Below are 7,285 nucleotides of genomic sequence, written 5' to 3' on the forward strand. Positions count from 1 at the left end.
CCAATCACAGAGCAGTAATGCAGCAGTGTCCGCTCCTCCCTCTCCCTCCCTGAAACTCCCCCTTGTCCCTTCCTCCCTTCCTTTCATTCTCGTATCCTTCCCTCCCACTGACACCTTTCCCTTTGATTTACATCAGTTCTGCTTCAGCGTCCCTCCTCCCTCCCTCCTCCCTCCCTCCCTCCCTCCCTCCCTCCTCCCTGCCTCACAAGGCCATTCGGGCCCCAACAATTAATCAGGTTTTCCTGTAGTTGTCCTGGTCAATTGTATAGTTTAAAATAATGAATTTATTGTTCAACAATTACTTTTTAATGCTGTTATTTCTTTCTACTTTATACACATATATTGTTTGTCTGTCTGTCCTGAAACAGGGATCCCTTTCTCCCCCTGTTAAAGGTTAAAAAGGTTCTCTATTTTAAATCGAGGATGTCGATTGTAATTTTGGATTCTGGAATAATATATGTATATATTGGTCAATATAATAAATATTTGGGTTGTCAGACAGTGATGTTGATTGTAAACAAGCTCGTGTGTCTGGAGAAGGAGCAGTGAGAAGACCAGAGCAGCTGATTGTTGTTTCAGTACCTGGATGAAGTAGTAGTAAGCAGCACCCAGCGCTCCCAGGGGTAACGGCTCCTGTAGATCAGCTGGACACAGAGGATTGTGGTGTGACGTGATGTGGTCAACACAGAAACTGTTGCTGTAAAGTGAAGAGTCATAACATTATGTGTGTTTGTGGCCACTAAGGACTACTTCTGATGAAAGAAATCACAAATTACCAGATCAAATTATGGCTTCAAATGTTCTACGAACTACTGAACAATGTAGAATTAAATACAGAAGCTACAACATTCAAAGCAAACAGATCATGTTGGTCCAACCTGAAGTGACACTTTTTAAACTCGTAACAGGGAGATTTAGGGTAATGAGCAATATATCAAAACACTAATCAGTTCATTTTCTGTTGATCGATGAACACACTCACTGAATATAGCCTCAATAATACGTCTGTTCTTTGTTATCATTTGCTTCATTTTAAAAGGCTGACATGAACCTTTATGAGATCATTAATTCACATCACTTTTAGCAGACAGGTTAAGAGAAAGGACCATCAAACAGGACATGTGTGAATAATTAACAATTATCTAACTTCTCATTACTTTACCATCTTAACTGTCTTCCAACCATCTTCACAACAAGGACCCAGTATATCCATGAACACTTTGTATACGTTTCGATTAATTTAACCTTTTAATCAGGATTCTGAGATGTTTTTACTTCACTTCAGATCAAATTGGATTAATTCATTTTGTGACAATCCTTAAAGAGTTCATGTGGGAAAAAAAGCATTAATTTCTCATATTTTTGTTCTGTTAAACTGATAAACTGATATTAACGGCAAAATGGACCGTTGGATCTGGATAACTGACATGCTAATGTTCTACTATAACAGTTAAGATAACGGCAGGTTGACTTAGCGTAACTTACTATTGTTATAAACTCCTCCCATTCAAAGAGACTTATTATTTTCAATTTAAAACAGTTTCGCAGTCAAAACGTTGGTGTAGTTAGCGAAGTTAAATATATTAAGAGTTTTCAACGTCTTCTCTTCCGGAATTTAAACGATAATTTCAGGCGCAGAGGCAGCTAACGGGCGTCTCCAACGTTGCTAACCGCTAGCTAGCTACCGTTAGCTTCAGCTGGCCACCGTCCACAAATAGAACGTTACAACGAGGCTAACTGTTAGCTAAATGCTAATGTTATGCTAACATAACTAAACTTCACGTTGTAGCTGTTTTCATTGAGCGTGTTGCAGTAAACTCACCTGTCACCTGTCCTGTCACCTGTCCTGTCACCTGTCCTGTCACCTGTCCTGTCACCTGTCCTCTGCTTCCTCCTCCTCCTGCTGCGTTGAAAGTCACGTTTGATTTCTGGCTTTCTTGCGGTGTGTTTACTGTACTTCTCTTAGCGCATGCGCATTAAAAAACGCCCGTTATTGTTGATTTCCTGACCACACGAGCACTCTCATGAACATGAACAATTAATCAGACAAACTGCACTTTACACTTGCTACGGAAACAGTGAGTTTCAATTGAAATCAGAATGTTGGAAAATATGCTTTTAATAACAGTTACACCTGCTGGGATGTGGACACTGTTAGAAATACAGAAGCCGTGAGACCTCAAACGCATCTTCCATCCACCCACAGGACATTTTGACAGGAAAACAAAAATAATCACATTGTTTTATCATTAAATTTTAAATACGAAAATTAAACTACTCCACTACTTGAGATAAATCCTGAAGGAGTGTTGAAATGTTTTGAAAAATATGTTGGTGACCTAAAAGTAGTCAAATGGGGGAAAAAAATGATAAAAAAAAGTTAATTAAATGTTGAAAACGTGTTGGTCATGTGTTCTTAAAAAAAGTTGCTCCGATGTCCTGAGAGGAAAAACAATTCTGTCAAAAACTGCCATACAAATATAAAATATTTGTATTATTTCCACCAATGTCAGTCCTGATAATTACCAAATATTAATAGTACCTTTAATTAAATGCTAGTTTGTTTCCATATTCCCCCTGTTGTTTAAAAAATAAAATAATCCATAGTCTGGGATTTTTGGCAATGATTATAGCAACATAGATTTTGCTAAAAATATCCTATATTAAACATTGACTAGTCAGTTTTCAGGTGTTCTGTTGTATTTCATTTATTGTGTATTATTATAGTCTGTATAACAGTCCAAACATCACAGTCATTTAAGATGAAAAAAATAAGCAAATCTTTACATATCACAAGATGAAACCATGAAATATATTTTAAAAAACACAGTGCATCACATTTTAAAAGTTCTCTTATCTTCTCTTATAAGTTCATGAATAAAAGTAATAAATATAAAGTGCTCAAGTGGCAATACTTACACCAGTGTGAAATAGAATAACAACAAAGGTTCAACAGAAACATCTTGTAAAATAAAATAGAAAAGTAACATTGCGATTGATTTTTCAAGGTAATATTAAATGTTTTTATATTCATTATAAATGTAGTGAAGTTGAAAAATAAAGTGTCATGAAGTAGAGATACCTCCACATTGTACTGCAGTGCACTATATGTAGTAAATGTACTTATTAACAATACTGTCTTAACCTCTTGCAGGGTGTAATGTCCCAGTGTGTCCACTAGAGGGAGACATTGAGTGAACTACGTCCCTCAGTGATAACCTGCTGCTGACCTTCCCCCTCTTCATCTTCCTCATCTCCTCCAGAGTGGTGCAGAAGTTCACCGCCGCGTACTCGATCACAGACAGGAAGACAAACAGGAAGCTGGTCCACAGGTAGATGTCCACCGCCTTCACGTAGGACACCTGGAACCACGTCCAGTTAAAGTCAACGCAGAACAAATGTAGAATAAAGAGCTTCATGCTCCACTCTGGGACAGAGACATATCTGGATTTATTTTCAAACATGAAGGTATTCATACGGCTTCAAAGCCTGATTTTGGATATAAACAAATTAGTAGTTTTCAAAAATCAAGGTCCAAAGTTATCTCACTGAGACAACAAAACAACAAAGAGGCAATTCTGTAGAGAACATAAATTGCTGACAGACAAACAAACACAGCAGCTACCTGAGGCATGGAGGAGGAGACTCCGGTGATGATGGTGGACATGGTGAGCACTGTGGTCATACCTGAGGAGGAGGAGGGGGGGGTTGTCCAACTTTGAATATATATATATATATATCTATCTCTCTGGGTAATACATAAATATACATACATATATATATATACATATTTATGTATTACCCAGAGAGACGCGTGCTGGGACGGCCCTCCGGTCGATCCAGAAGGAGACCCAGGACAGGACCACCATCAGCATGGTGGGGAAGTACGTCTGCAGCATGAAGAAGAAGATGTGCCTCTGTAGGATGAAGTTAATGAACAGACGGTTGTACCAACCTGGGGGAGAGAAGGGGGAGAGAGGGAAGGAGATGGGGAGAGAGAGAGGGAAGGAGATGGGGAGAGAGAGAGGGAAGGAGATGGGGAGAGAGGGAGAGAAAGAGAGGGAGAGAGAGACAGAGAGAGGGAGAGAGACAAGGGAGAGAGACAAGGGAGAGAGACATAGGTAGAGGGAGGGAGAAAGACGAGGAGAAAGACGGGGGAGAGACATGGAGAGAGACGGGGGAGAGGGAGAGACGGGGGAGACACCAATGGTGAACATTTCATTATAAAACAGCCTCTTCTGGGCTCAGGCTTTCCACCAGATGTTGAAGCTGCTGCAGGGATTTGATCCAAAAAACATTTTTCATACATCACTCAGACACACACACACACACACACACGCACACGCACACGCACACACACACCGGTGCTGCTGTAGAAGGCCAGGCCACTGGAGGCGTGAAAATGCTCAATGAAGAACTGAGACAAGACGATCTCGTCCGTCCTCAGAGAGTCGTTCCCGTTCTTCCAGTAAAGCATCAGGTCGTTCTCATTGTACGCATCTGTGGGGGGGGGGGGGGGGGGGGGGGGTGTTCAGTGTCATGGTGGAAAAGTGGAAAGAGGAGAACTCTATTTATTGGCCGTCGTCTGAGTTCATCCTGAGTTTATTCATTTTTCAGACGTGGAATATATGCATACTATTTAAAAAAGGAAAAGTATCAATACTACCGTGTAGAAATAGTGTGAAAGTGAAAGTCTATTTCAATATAATATATATATATATATATATATATATATATATATATATATATATATATATATATATATATAATTGGTAAAGTATAAGTGTATAGTAGCAGTAAATGGGAATACTCAAGTAAAGTACAAGTACCTCAAAATTAAACTTTCCACCTTTACTTTTTTTGTTGCGCACGTGTCACCTCAAAGTGTAGTGTGTGTGTGTAGATGTGTGTGTTTGTGTGTAGGTGTGTGTGTTTGTGTGTAGGTGTGTGTGTTTGTGTGTGTGTGTCTGTGTGTGTGTAGATGTGTGTGTGTGTGTGTCTGTGTGTGTGTAGATGTGTGTGTGTGCGCGTGTGTGTTTGTCTGTGTGTGTGTAGATGTGTGTGTGTGTAGATTAAATACACACTTCCTGCTGTCATCAAGGAAACCCGAGCTTCACCTTCAATCTCTCAAAGTCTTTGGTCTCACGAACTTGAAATTAAAATCCCAACAGTTGTGTTAGAGCGCAGAAGTAGATGAAGAGGTTCATGGTTTAGATTAGAGGCATTAAGAGAATGACATATATGGAAGTAGGATCATGTGTTTTCAGCTTCTTTTGTAGCCCGCTAGCTGCACGGCTCGATGGATGATCTGTCACGTGACTCAGTCCAGATATTCATGTTCCCCAGAGGATGAATCCTGATGACTTTGGTGAGCCCCGGATCTTTTTCTCCAGCTTCCCCAGCAGGTCAAAGTTGTCTCTTATCCAGTAAAATATTTCAACCAGGCGGCAAGTGAAGCCAAAGCTTCATGCGTTAAAGCTGCATTCTCTCTAGTGTCCACCAGGGGGCGACTCCTCTGGTTGTATAGAAGTCTATAGAAAATGACTCTACTTCTCTCTTGATTTATTCCCTCAGTAAACATTGTAAACATGAGTTTATGTCTCAATCTCTAGTTTCAAGTCTTCTTCAATACAGCATGATGTTCATTTAGTACATTATGGTCCATTTAGAGTCACACAGACCATAAAGCAGGGGATGCTTTAGGGCGGGGCTACACGCTGATTGACAGGTCGCTACCAGAGATGTATACGCCGTCTCTACGTCACTCCTCAGTCCATATATGGTCACTTCCTGTTCACTGGTTGATAAAAAAACATGGCGACGGCCAAATTGCTAAAATATTTATTTTTATGTTTGTTTAATTGTTTGGGAGATTTATTACATACATGATGCTGCACATGTTAGGAGAACGAGAGCAGCAGACCAGGTGAGAGGTGAGACAGGTGAGACAGACAGGTGAGAGGTGAGACAGACAGGTGAGAGGTGAGACACAGGTGAGACAGACAGGTGAGAGGTGAGACACAGGTGAGAGGTGAGACAGGTGAGACAGACAGGTGAGAGGTGAGACACAGGTGAGAGGTGAGACAGGTGAGACAGACAGGTGAGAGGTGAGACAGACAGGTGAGAGGTGAGACACAGGTGAGACAGACAGACGAGACAGACAGGTGAGAGGTAAGACAGACAGGTGAGAGGTGAGACACAGGTGAGAGGTGAGACAGACAGGTGAGAGGTGAGACGTGAGACAGACAGGTGAGACAGACAGACGAGACAGACAGGTGAGAGGTGAGACAGACAGGTGAGAGGTGAGACAGGTGAGAGGTGCGACAGACAGGTGAGAGGTGAGACAGGTGAGACAGGTGAGACAGACAGGTGAGAGGTGAGACAGGTGAGACAGACAGGTGAGAGGTGAGACAGACAGGTGAGACAGGTGAGACGTGAGACAGACAGGTGAGACAGACAGACGAGACAGACAGGTGAGAGGTGAGACAGACAGACGAGACAGACAGGTGAGAGGTGAGAGGTGAGACAGACAGGTGAGAGGTGAGACAGGTGAGACAGACAGGTGAGAGGTGAGCGGTGAGACAGACAGGTGAGAGGTGAGACAGACAGGTGAGACAGGTGAGACAGACAGGTGAGAGGTGAGCGGTGAGACAGACAGGTGAGACAGACAGGTGAGAGGTGAGACAGACAGGTGAGACAGGTGAGACAGACAGGTGAGAGGTGAGACAGACACGTGAGAGGTGAGAGGTGAGACAGACAGGTGAGAGGTGAGACAGACAGGTGAGAGGTGAGCGGTGAGACAGACAGGTGAGAGGTGAGCGTTGAGACAGACAGGTGAGAGGTGAGCGGTGAGACAGACAGGTGAGAGGTGAGCGGTGAGACAGACACGTGAGAGGTGAGAGGTGAGACAGACACGTGAGAGGTGAGCGGTGAGACAGACACGTGAGAGGTGAGAGGTGAGACAGACAGGTGAGAGGTGAGCGGTGAGACAGACAGGTGAGAGGTGAGCGGTGAGACAGACACGTGAGAGGTGAGAGGTGAGACAGACACGTGAGAGGTGAGAGGTGAGACAGACAGGTGAGAGGTGAGCGGTGAGACAGACAGGTGAGAGGTGAGCGGTGAGACAGACAGGTGAGAGGTGAGCGGTGAGACAGACACGTGAGAGGTGAGAGGTGAGACAGACAGGTGAGAGGTGAGACAGTTTGAAACGGTCCCAGCTGCCTCACCGTATAATACACTGTAATTCACTCCAGTCGGGCTGAAAACCATTTATTTAAGTGTGCGG

The 7,285-nt window shown here is 43.0% G+C and overlaps 1 protein-coding gene across 1 annotated transcript in view; it reads right to left on the reverse strand.

The window, feature by feature from the left end:
* Positions 1-4,005: 4,005 nt before the first annotated feature.
* LOC306794164 (disco-interacting protein 2 homolog C-like) overlaps positions 4,006-7,285 on the reverse strand; it is a 71,975-nt gene continuing 68,695 nt past the window's right edge. The window contains exon 18 of the mRNA XM_079292113.1: positions 4,006-4,500. The gene's annotated coding sequence lies outside the window, so the exon portion shown is untranslated. The remainder of the gene's footprint in view (positions 4,501-7,285) is intronic.

The sequence above is a fragment of the Melanostigma gelatinosum genome (assembly GCF_949748355.1).
Source record: "Melanostigma gelatinosum genome assembly, chromosome: 20".
NCBI classification, from domain to species: Eukaryota; Metazoa; Chordata; class Actinopteri; order Perciformes; family Zoarcidae; genus Melanostigma; species Melanostigma gelatinosum.